Below are 18,159 nucleotides of genomic sequence, written 5' to 3'. Positions count from 1 at the left end.
GAGGAGGGGGCAGCATGCATGGGACATTGTGAGGAGGGGGCAGCATGCATGGGACACTGTGAGGAGGGGGCAGCATGCATGGGACACTGAGGAGGGGGCAGCATGCATGGGACATTGTGAGGAGGGGGCAGCATGCATGGGACATTGTGAGGAGGGGGCAGCATGCATGGGACATTGTGAGGAGGGGGCAGCATGCATGGGACATTGTGAGGAGGGGGCAGCATGCATGGGACATTGTGAGGAGGGGGCAGCATGATGTGAGGACAATGTGCAGATCATATTTCATAATTGAGGAAGGTGTGGTGGGTATAATTTATAAGGGAGGGCAGTGTGTAGTATATTAGGGGCAGTGTGACAGTCACAGTATATAAGTGGGGATGGTGGGAATATTTTATACTCATGCTATGTTTTGATGTGCCTGTGGTGATCCCCAGGGGGGGGGGGGGTTAGTGCCCTTCGTTTCTCATTGATACTTTTTCAAGTGTTTTACAGAGTAGATCTGCCTTAAACAGATGTCGTGTGCGAAAACTCAGTTTTACGTTATCACTAAGGGGCGCGACCACTTAAAGTGCCTAGGGCAGCACGAAGGCAAAATACAGCCCTGGCGACTGTCCCCCCACCACTACAAAAAGGCTGAAACGTAAATTGATTACCGCGCCAGGCTGCCTCCAGAGGACGCCCTCAGATCAGCCATCACCGTCCTTTTCGCCAGTCGTCCGTTGCTGATCCCGGGACAGTCCCTCAAGCTGCAGCCACCGAATGCCCGCCGGGTTCGCCCCCTGACGCCAGGAGCACCGTATCCACATGCCCTGTTTGGGCTGATTGTCGCCTCCACAATGCTGGGCACTCCCCTCCTGGGGGAAGCCGCTACTGATGAGAGCTGCACCCTTGTCCCAATGCCTGCTCCAGGATAGACAGCAGGCCTCATGTCTCCTCCTCGTCGCCACCTGCTGCGCCCAGTTCTCCGGTCCCGATGATCCAGCCACACAGGTGAGGTGACCCTGCAGGCGCCTCCTGTCTCCTCCTCGCCGCCGCCTACTGCGCCCAGTCCTCCGGTCCCGATAATCCAGCCACACAGGTGAGGTGACCCTGCAGGCGCCTCCTGTCTCCTCCTTGCCGCCGCCTGCTGTGCCCAGTCCTCTGGTCCCGATAATCCAGCCACACAGGTGAGGTGACCCTGCAGGCAGCCGTCCTCTGGCCCCCCCGCGGAGGGAGGGGGGGTGTTGTCCATCCACCGCCGCTGGGCGCCGCATCGCTCCAAAATCCAGCCCGAGGCCTCACACCGGAAGTAGGCCCCCGGGCTGGACATGCCCCCTTTTCGGCCGTCGCGGCCCTGCAGGAGATTCCTCCCGACAGCCAGAGCGGGCGCAGCAAGCTACCGCCGCCCGCCCAGCTGCGGAGGGTCCCCACAGGAGTGGGGGCTCTCACGTTGTCCTCCTCACCCCCACCTTCCCCAAGAGACCCCGGCGAGTCCTGAAACTGCCAGCACTACAGCAAAGAGGGGGGGTGGGGGGAGGGGAAGGTGCCGAGGAGACACCCAGGCAGCCTGGGTGTGGGACTGCACTGCCTGGGCGCCCTGCACCGCCATGCTGACCAGATCCGAGGATTCCTCAGGACATCATGATGGAGGTTCCCCAGCCCGTCCAAGCTGCAGATCTGCGATGTCCGGATCCATCAGGCTGGATGTCATGATGGAGGTTCCCCAGCCCGTCAAAGCTGTCATCCAGGAAGTGCAAGAGAAGGTAATTGACTCCCACCTCCTATTATATACACCATGAAGCTCCCTCCTTTCCTACCACCACACTCCACCCCCTAACCAATCACCTTCTTTTCCTCATTCCTAAACGAACCAACACTGTTTAACCCCATCAACTCCCTACCCTCCGGGCTGTCATGTCGCCCCTACACCCTATGGGTTCCATGGCTTTCTAACCTGTAAGTGACAGTAAATAAACACACACACAGAGATCAATCCTTTATTTGGAATAAAGTAGAAAACACTCCCTGCTTCACCTCTTTATTAAGCCCAAACACCGTGCAGCTCCGACGTAATCCACAGGAGAAGTCCCACGGCGACACATCCAGCACTGCTACATCTCAGAGTGAGCAGCTATAGATCACGGCTGCCCACTCTGAGTGCAGCCTATTACTGAGCCACAATAAGCGATGACAGCGGCAGAGACTGTCACAGGCCGGGGGGCACGTCAGCCAGGAACCAATCACAGCTGAGAGGACGGCCGGTGGGCGGGGAAAACACGGAAAGCTGTGTGATTGCGTGCACAGCAGAGGAAGTGAAAGCGTGACCCGGAAGCAGTGTGCCACCATGACACCGAGTCTCGGTAAGTATGAAACACTGATTTATTGTTTTTTTTCATTTTTTATTAATTGCCGATTCTGGATCGTGCACCCGGAATCCTGCGTCCGGGTCCGGCCTGGGGATAGCGCTGAAACCGCGCGGATCCGGACGTTTACAGTCCGGGTCCGCTCAACACTAATTGTGAAGGAATTGCAGCATCACATATTCCTAAGATTTAATTGGTTCCTAGAGTGTAAGGACCAAAATAGAAATATTATGCATGCAGTTATAATTTTAATCACAAGGGTCAGAGTGGGGACCTTTTTTTTTAAAAAAAGGTAGTATTAAAAGCTAAGATCACAATATTGCTTGATCAAACTATATACAGTATATACAATATATATACAGAACCACACAATATACACAGCTTCACCTTATTTAGTAAAACCTAGTGTGTAGCAGTATATTTATAATATATTGTGTGGAGTTCACATTACATTCTATATACAAAACATCACTTTATATACTATATACATCAGAGGTGGGAAACCTCTGGCCCGCAGGCTGTATGCGGCCCACAATGATCTTTTCTGCGGCCTCCGGGCAAATTCCCAGGGACCGCAGTGCTCAGGCGGCAGACAGATCTTGCTGGCTGCTGGCCCTTTAAACCCTCTTCGCAACCAACCTTGAAGGAGCCCATATATTCTAGACATAACCATGGATACACTGGAGGATTACTTCGTGGGCAGGGTAAGCCTGCAATGCCCTCTGTCCCACAGAAGAGGAGAAGCTGCCCCATCATCCCTGTGGTTTGTTTGTGCCCCCAGGCCTTTGTGTGGGCCCTCAGGCCTCTGTGTGGGCCCCTCCAGCCTCCCCAGGCCTCTGTGTAAGCCCCTCCAGCCTCCCCAGGTCTCTGTGTGGGCCCCTCCAGCCTCCCCAGGCCTCTGTGGGGGCCCCTCCAGCCTCCACAGGCCTCTGTGTGGGCCTCTCCAGCCTCCTCAGACATCTGTGTGTGCCCCCCAGTGCTGTATATACTGTACCACCAGCGATGTTTGTGCCCCCCAACTATGTCTGTGCCCTCTAGCGATGTATATACCCTCAGTGATGTCTGTACCCCCCAGTGATGTTTATGCCCCCCCAGCTTCCCTACTGATGTATATGCCCTCAATATCTACTGTGAGGTCTATGAAACCCAGCCTCTCCAGTCATGTCTATGCTCCACAGCCTCCCCAGAGATGTATATTCCTTCCAGACCCCTCTTTTGATATATATCCCCAGCATCTCCTGTGATCTATATGCCCCCAGCATCTCCTGTGATGTATATGCCCCCAATGTCTCCTGTGGTGTATATGTCCCCAGCGTCTCCTGTGATGTATAGGCCCCCAGCATCTCCTGTGATGTATAGGCCCTCAGCAGTCCCAACTGACACAAACCTGGTAAAGCAGTTTTGAGAAGCAACAAGATCAGTATCGCCTAATATCACAGCCGCACCAAAGAGAAGCAGCTCCAGCCGCCACAGTGAGTTGTTTGACCAAATATAGTAGGGTAATATTCAACTTGTGCAGCCCCCGAATGATGGTACAAATTGTGAAATGGCCCCTGACAGAAAAAAGATTCCCCCCCAATTATATACATAATATGGAACTGTGTATATATCGTGGTCTCCACAGAATATACTATATACAGTACATACCATAGCTCTATATCATGCTCTGCTTGCATGGAAAATATATGGTGTGGAGTCCACACTAGATGCAATTATCAGTATCTGGTCTTATTCTGTGTGCAAAAGTAACGTAATCCCAGATAAACTAAATGATGTTGAGATTTTTATCAATTCACAAAATGCGAAGTGAATGAACAAAAGAGAAATCAAAATCAACTTAATATTAGGGGTGACCACCCTTTACTTTCAAACCAGCTTCAGTTTTTTTTTACTGTGGGTACTTGCACAATTTCTGAAGGAACTGGGCAGGGAGGTTGTTCCAACATCTTGGAGAACTAATCACAGATATTGAGGATATAGGCTTGCTCAAATCCTTTTGTCTCTTCATGTAATCCCGCTCAGATGTTGAGATCAGGTCTCTGTAGTGGCTATATTATCACCTCCAGGACTCCTAGATCTTCTTTACACTTAAGATAGTTCTTCAAGACATTGACTTAAAATGTATTCTACAAGAAGACCACTATCCCAAAACTACAGCCACAAATTGGAAGATTTGTTTTGATTTTTGCCAAAAGGCATGTGGGAAGCTCCCTAAATGTATGAAGGAAGGTGATGTGGTCTGATGAGACCAAAATTGAACTTTTTGGCCACCATAGTAAATGCTTTGTCTGATGCCAAACCAGCACAGCTCATCACCCCAAGGACACCATCCCCACAGTGAAACGTGGTGGTGGCAGCATCATGCTGTGAGGCAGGGACATGGAAAATGATCCAAGTTGCGTGGTAGCGGAATGGTGCAAAACACAGGGATATTATTGAGCAAAACCTGTTTCAGTCTGTCAGTGATTTATGACTTGGATGGAGGCTCAACTTCCAACAATACAATGACCCAAAGCATACTGCTAAAGCAACACTTGAGTGGTTTCAGGGCAAAGTTGCAAATGTTTTGGGTTGGCCTGGTAAAAGCACAGACCTTAATCCAATTGAGAACTGTGGTCAGACTGAAGATTGCTGTTCTCTAGGAGAAACCATCTAACTTGAAGGAGGTGGAGCAGTTTTGCCTTGAGGAATCCCAATGGCGAGATGTTGAAATCTCATAAAGATTATCCAAAGCGATTTGCAGCTGTATTTGCCTCAAAAGGAGGCTCTACAAAGTACTGACTTTAGGGGTGTGAATAGTTATGCACACTAACGTTTTCAGTTATTTTGTTCTATTTGTTGTTTTCTTCACAATAAAATGAATACCAAATGTTCACATTTATAGGCATGTTCTTTACATGAACTGATGCAAATCCTCAAAACAAAAAAAATTCCAAGGGGGTGAATACTTTCGTCATTGTAAATTGCACATTTGCTATCGCTGACACGGAATGTCCAACCAGTGCCATATCCTGTGATCAGTTTATCACCAGAATCTCTTCATAAAGAAGAACTATCAGTTTCTTTCATGAGGTAAAAAAAGTCTCAAATATAACCGATTTCAAATATTTACCCTCTTAATTCCTATGGAAGTAATAAGGTTGTATTTAACCCTTTCACCACCCGGCAATTTTCTGTTTTTTGCACTTTTGCTTTTTTCCTCCCTTTTTCCAACAGCATAACATTTTTTTCCCATCAATATAGCCATATGGGGCTTGATTTTTGTCGTACAAGTTATATTTGTGAATGTAACCAGTTTTACCATATAGTGTACTGGAAAATGGGAAAAAATTCCAAGTTTGCTGAAAAGGCCAAAAAAAATGTAATTCCACAATTATTTTTTCTTTTTTTTTTATATATAAATATCTTATGTTCACAATATGGTAACACTGACCTGAATATATGATTCTCCAGATCATTATGAGTTTGTAGATACTAAACATGTATACCGTAGCTTTCTTTCACTTTAAACCGTGAAAAAGAATTCAGAAGTTTGTAAATAAAAAAATTAGTTTGCTATTCAAAATTTAAAAAAAAATCTTTATTTTTATATAGCGCTAACATATTCCACAGCGCTTTACATAGATTAGGATCACTGTCCCCATTGGGGCTCACAATCTAAATTCCCTATCTGTATGTCTTTGGAGTGTGGGAGGAAACCGGAGAACCCGGAGGAAACCCACGCAAACACGGGGAGAACATACAAACTCATTGCAGATGTTGTCCTTGGTGGGATTTTAACCCAGGACCCCAGCGGTGCAAGACTGCAGTGCTAACCACTGAGCCACCGTGCCTCCCATTTTTCAATAACCATAATGTTTTTTATTTATGGGAACATGGGGCTATGTAATGGCTTATTTTTTGCCCCTTAGGCCCGTTTCACACGTCAGTGAAAAACACAGACGTTTTTCACTGGCGTGTAAAACACGCACATGTCCCTGCGTGTGCCAAAAATCGTTCTCCGTGGCCCGTGATTGCACTTAGAGATTCACTCACCTGCGCCCGCTCCCGCTGTCCATGGTGCTGATCGCTCCCGCGACGCAGCATCCGGCCGGCGGTGACCCCTGCAGCAGCTGCTTCCGGGTCGGCTGTGTCGCGCATAATGAATATGCGCGACAGTAATCAGCCGGCTCAGAAGGAGCAGGGAGAACGGGCTGCAGAGGACATCGCTGGACGCCGGGTGAGTTAAAATGTTTATTATTTTAAAAGCACGTTTTTTTCAAAATGGACATGTCTCCGTGCGGCAATCACGCACACGCGGGTACGCCGCACGGAGACACGTGCAGTGAAAAATCACTGACGTGTGAGCAGACCCATTCATTATAATGGGTCTGCGTATGTCAGTGATTCTGGTACGTTTAAAAAAAAGCACAAACGTACCAGAATCACTGACGTGTGAAAGGGGCCTTAAGCTGACTTTTTTACTGATACCATTTTTGTGTAGATGTGATGTTTTGATTGCATCTTATTGCATTTCATTGCAACGCTGGGGCAGCTAAAAAAACATTAATTCTGGTGAATTTAATTTTTCTGTTATGCTGTTTACCAATCGAGTGAATTTATTTTAGATTTTGATAGATAGGACATTTCCGGACTCAGCGATAACACATTTATATATTTTTTAATGTTTTTCAACATTTAAACCATAAAAACTATTTTAAAGGAAAAAAAATTGTTTTTGCGTTGCTGTATTCTGGCAGCTTTGGCTTTCTTCTTCTCTGACGGAGCTGTATGGTGGCTTGTTTTTATGGAACAAGATGATGTTTTTAGCAACACTATTTTTATTTACATATGACTTTTATATAGCCTTTTATTCCCTTTTTGCTATTTTTTTTTACTGTGTTTACTGAAGGGGGTTAACCAGTTTTATAAATAGATAGGTTTGTTCTGAACACAGCGATAACAAATGTGTGTACATTTGTTTATTCTTTTACATAAATGTGTATTTATTGGTATAATTCTTCTTTATGTTGTTGTGCTTTATTTTCTGATTTTTTTTTTAATTTGTACCTTTTTTCTTTTTCACTTTTTAACTTAGTCCCTATATGGGACATTAACTTTTATTATTGCAATACATTATACCGGTCTCTAACAGAAGAGAAGCCTTTTAGACCATGCTCCTGACATGGTCTAACAGGCTTGCCGTAGATGGCTGACCCAAAGATCGTTATGATGACCTCTGGTTGCCATGGCAAGGATTGAGCCCATGTGATCATGTTGCAGACAACCTCTCCCAGCCTTCTAAATGCTGCGGCATTTAGGGGGTTAAACAGCCAGCGGCGATGCGGAGACCATCTCTGAGTTTAACAGTAGGAGTTCGGCCATATCGTATGCCGAGCACCGGGGCGAAGTATTCGGGCACAGCTCCTGTGCCCTGCACAATTACATGATCGCCATGACATACCTATAAATCATCGGTCGGGAACCAGAATCCATCCATGACGTATAGGTACTTTAAATGTCTTGAAGGGTTTAATTTTTCACACACTGCTTCTAGATTCTGAGTTAGTTTTGTTCAACACATGACAAAAAAACTGTCATTTATTTATCATGTCAGGTTTTATTCGCCTAATTATAGAACCTTTCTAAAGTACAGATATTTCTAATGAGTGTGTACTTAGTTTTTCTCATAACTTTATAATTAAGAAAACTAAAATATTCTCACTCTAAGGGTATGTGCCCACAATCAGGACTCACTGCATCCAGGACGCGGCGGGTCCTGACCTGCGGGGCCATGAGTCTTCTCCACAGGAGATTGCAACTGCTCGTACTCCCGATCAGGATTCAGTGCGCTGCAGTCTCTCGCTTGTGTTCTCCCTATGAAGGACGCATGCGAATCCTCAGCAAACCAATGGACATGCTGCAGTCTGGAAAGCCGCACCACAGGTCAGTGTTTGCTGTGGACAAGCACAGTGGGCACAAGATTTCTAGAAATCCCATTCACTATGCTTGTACTGTACACCGCAGCATTTGGACGTGGCAAAAACATACTACATCCAAAACGCTGAAAACACTGATCGTGGGCACGTACCCTTATGATTAAAGCTGACTTTTTTAGAGGAGGTAAAACTCCACCTCTCCAGTGTCTCACTATTGTACCACCTTTGAAAGTTTACCAGCCTCCGACCTGGGAGATACCACTGTTTAGTGGGAGACTGTGCACAACATGGAAATACACGGGAGATCTGTGCTGCTGTCTTCATGCTGTACATAGTGATGTATGATGAAACATAAGATGGATTCCTGTGTATTTTGGAGCAACAGGAGGCTAGAAGAACCAACCACAAAGAAAACTTGTCCTAGCTCTTCTCATTATGTTCCATCTGAGAAGATTACAGATTTCTTTTTTACAAACAGCTATGACTTCCACCGATAGTAGAATAACGTTTTGCAAGTAACCCTTTTCTAGTAGATTAATGGGGTTTTCCAGGCATATAACATTGATGGCTTGTTCTCAGGAAAGGTCATTAATTTCAGATCTGTGGGAATCTGAGCTCTGACATTCCACAAATTTGCTATTAAATTATCTATTGCTGCCAATGTAAGCATTGAATAAAGCTTCAGTTTTGGGAGGAGAGAAAAATGTTCAGTTGATTTGCGTTTTGCTTACTTAATGCCTATTGGACTGTAGTGGTCAATTATTCAAACACTTTTGCACTTAAAGCGCACCAATCACCAGGATTTTCATATATAAGCTAAAGCCAGTGCTGTACTGGCACTATCAGGCTGATTCTATACATAGCTTTAGTTGTCAGCTCGGATGTTTAGGTTTAAAATCCAGGCAAGTAAAGTTTGTAAAATTATCAGCTTCTTGAGTGACAGCAGCTGTGGATCAGATGATAGCTGGTATGCATATTTATAGTTTTCCCATCCTCTTGTTATTTATGCTAATTCTATTATAGACTCAATTTACTTTTTGACTAGAAGGACCTGTGCTGATGTCATACCCACATGACCAGAAGGGGTGGGGCGTCAGCCAACGGAGCTGATACCAGGAAGTAACATTTTTCTTCATTGAATTGGTCGGTGGTTGACCTCCACCTTGCTATGCACCCCAATTTGGGATGTATTCCATCTGTCTGGATTTTGGCGGTTGGTGACTGTTCACATTAAGTCATCAGGCTTTGTCCACAGGCTATTTACTTCATGCAGCATTTGCTTGGACCTGTCCCGCCCACAGCCATGACTCAGTCATGGGTACGGGATTGAAATAGACCAGGTGAGTGCTGCTAAGAGCAGTTCTACTATTCATATGTGAGGCCGTATGGCACATTTTATAAAAATATTTTAGTGTAGGACTGCTTCAAATGAGATTTGCCGTGACGTGGCGAAGCAGCTCAAGAAATTGCAATTTTTTGCCAAAAATCTCAAAACATTTTTTATAATAAGTACAGTTTGGAATGTTTAGTGCTGTAGTGCACATTTGGTGCTGGCTTTTTGTTTTTTCTTCATTGAATTGGTCGGTGGTTGACCTCCACCTTGCTATGCACCCCAATTTGGGATGTATTCCATCTGTCTGGATTTTGGCGGTTGGTGACTGTTCACATTAAGTCATCAGGCTTTGTCCACAGGCTATTTACTTCATGCAGCATTTGCTTGGACCTGTCCCGCCCACAGCCATGACTCAGTCATGGGTACGGGATTGAAATAGACCAGGTGAGTGCTGCTAAGAGCAGTTCTACTATTCATATGTGAGGCCGTATGGCACATTTTATAAAAATATTTTAGTGTAGGACTGCTTCAAATGAGATTTGCCGTGACGTGGCGAAGCAGCTCAAGAAATTGCAATTTTTTGCCAAAAATCTCAAAACATTTTTTATAATAAGTACAGTTTGGAATGTTTAGTGCTGTAGTGCACATTTGGTGCTGGCTTTTTGTTTTTTCTTCATTGAATTGGTCGGTGGTTGACCTCCACCTTGCTATGCACCCCAATTTGGGATGTATTCCATCTGTCTGGATTTTGGCGGTTGGTGACTGTTCACATTAAGTCATCAGGCTTTGTCCACAGGCTATTTACTTCATGCAGCATTTGCTTGGACCTGTCCCGCCCACAGCCATGACTCAGTCATGGGTACGGGATTGAAATAGACCAGGTGAGTGCTGCTAAGAGCAGTTCTACTATTCATATGTGAGGCCGTATGGCACATTTTATAAAAATATTTTAGTGTAGGACTGCTTCAAATGAGATTTGCCGTGACGTGGCGAAGCAGCTCAAGAAATTGCAATTTTTTGCCAAAAATCTCAAAACATTTTTTATAATAAGTACAGTTTGGAATGTTTAGTGCTGTAGTGCACATTTGGTGCTGGCTTTTTGTTTTTTCTTCATTGAATTGGTCGGTGGTTGACCTCCACCTTGCTATGCACCCCAATTTGGGATGTATTCCATCTGTCTGGATTTTGGCGGTTGGTGACTGTTCACATTAAGTCATCAGGCTTTGTCCACAGGCTATTTACTTCATGCAGCATTTGCTTGGACCTGTCCCGCCCACAGCCATGACTCAGTCATGGGTACGGGATTGAAATAGACCAGGTGAGTGCTGCTAAGAGCAGTTCTACTATTCATATGTGAGGCCGTATGGCACATTTTATAAAAATATTTTAGTGTAGGACTGCTTCAAATGAGATTTGCCGTGACGTGGCGAAGCAGCTCAAGAAATTGCAATTTTTTGCCAAAAATCTCAAAACATTTTTTATAATAAGTACAGTTTGGAATGTTTAGTGCTGTAGTGCACATTTGGTGCTGGCTTTTTGTTTTTTCTTCATTGAATTGGTCGGTGGTTGACCTCCACCTTGCTATGCACCCCAATTTGGGGTGTATTCCATCTGTCTGGATTTTGGCGGTTGGTGACTGTTCACATTAAGTCATCAGGCTTTGTCCACAGGCTATTTACTTCATGCAGCATTTGCTTGGACCTGTCCCGCCCACAGCCATGACTCAGTCATGGGTACGGGATTGAAATAGACCAGGTGAGTGCTGCTAAGAGCAGTTCTACTATTCATATGTGAGGCCGTATGGCACATTTTATAAAAATATTTTAGTGTAGGACTGCTTCAAATGAGATTTGCCGTGACGTGGCGAAGCAGCTCAAGAAATTGCAATTTTTTGCCAAAAATCTCAAAACATTTTTTATAATAAGTACAGTTTGGAATGTTTAGTGCTGTAGTGCACATTTGGTGCTGGCTTTTTGTTTTTTCTTCATTGAATTGGTCGGTGGTTGACCTCCACCTTGCTATGCACCCCAATTTGGGATGTATTCCATCTGTCTGGATTTTGGCGGTTGGTGACTGTTCACATTAAGTCATCAGGCTTTGTCCACAGGCTATTTACTTCATGCAGCATTTGCTTGGACCTGTCCCGCCCACAGCCATGACTCAGTCATGGGTACGGGATTGAAATAGACCAGGTGAGTGCTGCTAAGAGCAGTTCTACTATTCATATGTGAGGCCGTATGGCACATTTTATAAAAATATTTTAGTGTAGGACTGCTTCAAATGAGATTTGCCGTGACGTGGCGAAGCAGCTCAAGAAATTGCAATTTTTTGCCAAAAATCTCAAAACATTTTTTATAATAAGTACAGTTTGGAATGTTTAGTGCTGTAGTGCACATTTGGTGCTGGCTTTTTGTTTTTTCTTCATTGAATTGGTCGGTGGTTGACCTCCACCTTGCTATGCACCCCAATTTGGGATGTATTCCATCTGTCTGGATTTTGGAGGTTGGTGACTGTTCACATTAAGTCATCAGGCTTTGTCCACAGGCTATTTACTTCATGCAGCATTTGCTTGGACCTGTCCCGCCCACAGCCATGACTCAGTCATGGGTACGGGATTGAAATAGACCAGGTGAGTGCTGCTAAGAGCAGTTCTACTATTCATATGTGAGGCCGTATGGCACATTTTATAAAAATATTTTAGTGTAGGACTGCTTCAAATGAGATTTGCCGTGACGTGGCGAAGCAGCTCAAGAAATTGCAATTTTTTGCCAAAAATCTCAAAACATTTTTTATAATAAGTACAGTTTGGAATGTTTAGTGCTGTAGTGCACATTTGGTGCTGGCTTTTTGTTTTTTCTTCATTGAATTGGTCGGTGGTTGACCTCCACCTTGCTATGCACCCCAATTTGGGATGTATTCCATCTGTCTGGATTTTGGCGGTTGGTGACTGTTCACATTAAGTCATCAGGCTTTGTCCACAGGCTATTTACTTCATGCAGCATTTGCTTGGACCTGTCCCGCCCACAGCCATGACTCAGTCATGGGTACGGGATTGAAATAGACCAGGTGAGTGCTGCTAAGAGCAGTTCTACTATTCATATGTGAGGCCGTATGGCACATTTTATAAAAATATTTTAGTGTAGGACTGCTTCAAATGAGATTTGCCGTGACGTGGCGAAGCAGCTCAAGAAATTGCAATTTTTTTGCCAAAAATCTCAAAACATTTTTTATAATAAGTACAGTTTGGAATGTTTAGTGCTGTAGTGCACATTTGGTGCTGGCTTTTTGTTTTTTCTTCATTGAATTGGTCGGTGGTTGACCTCCACCTTGCTATGCACCCCAATTTGGGATGTATTCCATCTGTCTGGATTTTGGCGGTTGGTGACTGTTCACATTAAGTCATCAGGCTTTGTCCACAGGCTATTTACTTCATGCAGCATTTGCTTGGACCTGTCCCGCCCACAGCCATGACTCAGTCATGGGTACGGGATTGAAATAGACCAGGTGAGTGCTGCTAAGAGCAGTTCTACTATTCATATGTGAGGCCGTATGGCACATTTTATAAAAATATTTTAGTGTAGGACTGCTTCAAATGAGATTTGCCGTGACGTGGCGAAGCAGCTCAAGAAATTGCAATTTTTTGCCAAAAATCTCAAAACATTTTTTATAATAAGTACAGTTTGGAATGTTTAGTGCTGTAGTGCACATTTGGTGCTGGCTTTTTGTTTTTTCTTCATTGAATTGGTCGGTGGTTGACCTCCACCTTGCTATGCACCCCAATTTGGGATGTATTCCATCTGTCTGGATTTTGGCGGTTGGTGACTGTTCACATTAAGTCATCAGGCTTTGTCCACAGGCTATTTACTTCATGCAGCATTTGCTTGGACCTGTCCCGCCCACAGCCATGACTCAGTCATGGGTACGGGATTGAAATAGACCAGGTGAGTGCTGCTAAGAGCAGTTCTACTATTCATATGTGAGGCCGTATGGCACATTTTATAAAAATATTTTAGTGTAGGACTGCTTCAAATGAGATTTGCCGTGACGTGGCGAAGCAGCTCAAGAAATTGCAATTTTTTGCCAAAAATCTCAAAACATTTTTTATAATAAGTACAGTTTGGAATGTTTAGTGCTGTAGTGCACATTTGGTGCTGGCTTTTTGTTTTTTCTTCATTGAATTGGTCGGTGGTTGACCTCCACCTTGCTATGCACCCCAATTTGGGATGTATTCCATCTGTCTGGATTTTGGCGGTTGGTGACTGTTCACATTAAGTCATCAGGCTTTGTCCACAGGCTATTTACTTCATGCAGCATTTGCTTGGACCTGTCCCGCCCACAGCCATGACTCAGTCATGGGTACGGGATTGAAATAGACCAGGTGAGTGCTGCTAAGAGCAGTTCTACTATTCATATGTGAGGCCGTATGGCACATTTTATAAAAATATTTTAGTGTAGGACTGCTTCAAATGAGATTTGCCGTGACGTGGCGAAGCAGCTCAAGAAATTGCAATTTTTTGCCAAAAATCTCAAAACATTTTTTATAATAAGTACAGTTTGGAATGTTTAGTGCTGTAGTGCACATTTGGTGCTGGCTTTTTGTTTTTTCTTCATTGAATTGGTCGGTGGTTGACCTCCACCTTGCTATGCACCCCAATTTGGGATGTATTCCATCTGTCTGGATTTTGGCGGTTGGTGACTGTTCACATTAAGTCATCAGGCTTTGTCCACAGGCTATTTACTTCATGCAGCATTTGCTTGGACCTGTCCCGCCCACAGCCATGACTCAGTCATGGGTACGGGATTGAAATAGACCAGGTGAGTGCTGCTAAGAGCAGTTCTACTATTCATATGTGAGGCCGTATGGCACATTTTATAAAAATATTTTAGTGTAGGACTGCTTCAAATGAGATTTGCCGTGACGTGGCGAAGCAGCTCAAGAAATTGCAATTTTTTGCCAAAAATCTCAAAACATTTTTTATAATAAGTACAGTTTGGAATGTTTAGTGCTGTAGTGCACATTTGGTGCTGGCTTTTTGTTTTTTCTTCATTGAATTGGTCGGTGGTTGACCTCCACCTTGCTATGCACCCCAATTTGGGATGTATTCCATCTGTCTGGATTTTGGCGGTTGGTGACTGTTCACATTAAGTCATCAGGCTTTGTCCACAGGCTATTTACTTCATGCAGCATTTGCTTGGACCTGTCCCGCCCACAGCCATGACTCAGTCATGGGTACGGGATTGAAATAGACCAGGTGAGTGCTGCTAAGAGCAGTTCTACTATTCATATGTGAGGCCGTATGGCACATTTTATAAAAATATTTTAGTGTAGGACTGCTTCAAATGAGATTTGCCGTGACGTGGCGAAGCAGCTCAAGAAATTGCAATTTTTTGCCAAAAATCTCAAAACATTTTTTATAATAAGTACAGTTTGGAATGTTTAGTGCTGTAGTGCACATTTGGTGCTGGCTTTTTGTTTTTTCTTCATTGAATTGGTCGGTGGTTGACCTCCACCTTGCTATGCACCCCAATTTGGGATGTATTCCATCTGTCTGGATTTTGGCGGTTGGTGACTGTTCACATTAAGTCATCAGGCTTTGTCCACAGGCTATTTACTTCATGCAGCATTTGCTTGGACCTGTCCCGCCCACAGCCATGACTCAGTCATGGGTACGGGATTGAAATAGACCAGGTGAGTGCTGCTAAGAGCAGTTCTACTATTCATATGTGAGGCCGTATGGCACATTTTATAAAAATATTTTAGTGTAGGACTGCTTCAAATGAGATTTGCCGTGACGTGGCAAAGCAGCTCAAGAAATTGCAATTTTTTGCCAAAAATCTCAAAACATTTTTTATAATAAGTACAGTTTGGAATGTTTAGTGCTGTAGTGCACATTTGGTGCTGGCTTTTTGTTTTTTCTTCATTGAATTGGTCGGTGGTTGACCTCCACCTTGCTATGCACCCCAATTTGGGATGTATTCCATCTGTCTGGATTTTGGCGGTTGGTGACTGTTCACATTAAGTCATCAGGCTTTGTCCACAGGCTATTTACTTCATGCAGCATTTGCTTGGACCTGTCCCGCCCACAGCCATGACTCAGTCATGGGTACGGGATTGAAATAGACCAGGTGAGTGCTGCTAAGAGCAGTTCTACTATTCATATGTGAGGCCGTATGGCACATTTTATAAAAATATTTTAGTGTAGGACTGCTTCAAATGAGATTTGCCGTGACGTGGCGAAGCAGCTCAAGAAATTGCAATTTTTTGCCAAAAATCTCAAAACATTTTTTATAATAAGTACAGTTTGGAATGTTTAGTGCTGTAGTGCACATTTGGTGCTGGCTTTTTGTTTTTTCTTCATTGAATTGGTCGGTGGTTGACCTCCACCTTGCTATGCACCCCAATTTGGGATGTATTCCATCTGTCTGGATTTTGGCGGTTGGTGACTGTTCACATTAAGTCATCAGGCTTTGTCCACAGGCTATTTACTTCATGCAGCATTTGCTTGGACCTGTCCCGCCCACAGCCATGACTCAGTCATGGGTACGGGATTGAAATAGACCAGGTGAGTGCTGCTAAGAGCAGTTCTACTATTCATATGTGAGGCCGTATGGCACATTTTATAAAAATATTTTAGTGTAGGACTGCTTCAAATGAGATTTGCCGTGACGTGGCGAAGCAGCTCAAGAAATTGCAATTTTTTGCCAAAAATCTCAAAACATTTTTTATAATAAGTACAGTTTGGAATGTTTAGTGCTGTAGTGCACATTTGGTGCTGGCTTTTTGTTTTTTCTTCATTGAATTGGTCGGTGGTTGACCTCCACCTTGCTATGCACCCCAATTTGGGATGTATTCCATCTGTCTGGATTTTGGCGGTTGGTGACTGTTCACATTAAGTCATCAGGCTTTGTCCACAGGCTATTTACTTCATGCAGCATTTGCTTGGACCTGTCCCGCCCACAGCCATGACTCAGTCATGGGTACGGGATTGAAATAGACCAGGTGAGTGCTGCTAAGAGCAGTTCTACTATTCATATGTGAGGCCGTATGGCACATTTTATAAAAATATTTTAGTGTAGGACTGCTTCAAATGAGATTTGCCGTGACGTGGCGAAGCAGCTCAAGAAATTGCAATTTTTTGCCAAAAATCTCAAAACATTTTTTATAATAAGTACAGTTTGGAATGTTTAGTGCTGTAGTGCACATTTGGTGCTGGCTTTTTGTTTTTTCTTCATTGAATTGGTCGGTGGTTGACCTCCACCTTGCTATGCACCCCAATTTGGGATGTATTCCATCTGTCTGGATTTTGGCGGTTGGTGACTGTTCACATTAAGTCATCAGGCTTTGTCCACAGGCTATTTACTTCATGCAGCATTTGCTTGGACCTGTCCCGCCCACAGCCATGACTCAGTCATGGATACGGGATTGAAATAGACCAGGTGAGTGCTGCTAAGAGCAGTTCTACTATTCATATGTGAGGCCGTATGGCACATTTTATAAAAATATTTTAGTGTAGGACTGCTTCAAATGAGATTTGCCGTGACGTGGCGAAGCAGCTCAAGAAATTGCAATTTTTTGCCAAAAATCTCAAAACATTTTTTATAATAAGTACAGTTTGGAATGTTTAGTGCTGTAGTGCACATTTGGTGCTGGCTTTTTGTTTTTTCTTCATTAAATTATCTATTGCTGCCAATGTAAGCATTGAATAAAGCTTCAGTTTTGGGAGGAGAGAAAAATGTTCAGTTGATTTGCGTTTTGCTTACTTAATGCCTATTGGACTGTAGTGGTCAATTATTCAAACACTTTTGCACTTAAAGCACACCAATCACCAGGATTTTCATATATAAGCTAAAGCCAGTGCTGTACTGGCACTATCAGGCTGATTCTATACATAGCTTTAGTTGTCAGCTCGGATGTTTAGGTTTAAAATCCAGGCAAGTAAAGTTTGTAAAATTATCAGCTTCTTGAGTGACAGCAGCTGTGGATCAGATGATAGCTGGTATGCATATTTATAGTTTTCCCATCCTCTTGTTATTTATGCTAATTCTATTATAGACTCAATTTACTTTTTGACTAGAAGGACCTGTGCTGATGTCATACCCACATGACCAGAAGGGGTGGGGCGTCAGCCAACGGAGCTGATACCAGGAAGTAACATTTTTCTATTGGCTGAGACACTGGATTTAGGTTATATAGGAAAATCCTGGTGATTGGTGCACTTTAACCTTTGATGAATTTATGAGAAAAACAATTGAATCAATTCTTCCATTGTGTTCTATGAAACAGTTGACAATGGTGTAAAGCATTATCCTACATGCTGAGAGCAACTCAGGCAAGATGGCCTTGCACTTAATAATTTGCGAAAAATAAAGTAAAAATAAGATATCTACAATCAGAAATAAACCAGATTACAAAATGAAAAATGTTTCACTATTAGTAAAACAATCAAAGTTCAAATATATTCCTTTTCAAAAGCAATTGTCAAATGTGCAGAATGTCTTTAATAAAATATGCAATGTGTCACTTACTAGTCAGTTTGTTTATAATTTCCATAAAATCATTATTTTA

At 43.7% G+C, this 18,159-nt stretch overlaps 1 protein-coding gene across 2 annotated transcripts in view; it reads right to left on the bottom strand.

Moving 5' to 3' along the window:
- The window catches only part of NR1H4 (nuclear receptor subfamily 1 group H member 4), a 304,378-nt gene that overhangs the window by 93,527 nt on the left and 192,692 nt on the right, over positions 1–18,159 (bottom strand). The gene's annotated exons all lie outside the window — the stretch shown is intronic.

This window comes from Anomaloglossus baeobatrachus, chromosome 4, assembly GCF_048569485.1.
Source record: "Anomaloglossus baeobatrachus isolate aAnoBae1 chromosome 4, aAnoBae1.hap1, whole genome shotgun sequence".
Lineage (NCBI taxonomy): Eukaryota > Metazoa > Chordata > Amphibia > Anura > Aromobatidae > Anomaloglossus > Anomaloglossus baeobatrachus.
Note: the sequence above shows the minus strand (reverse complement) of the source record. Positions and strands in the feature narration are given on the sequence as shown.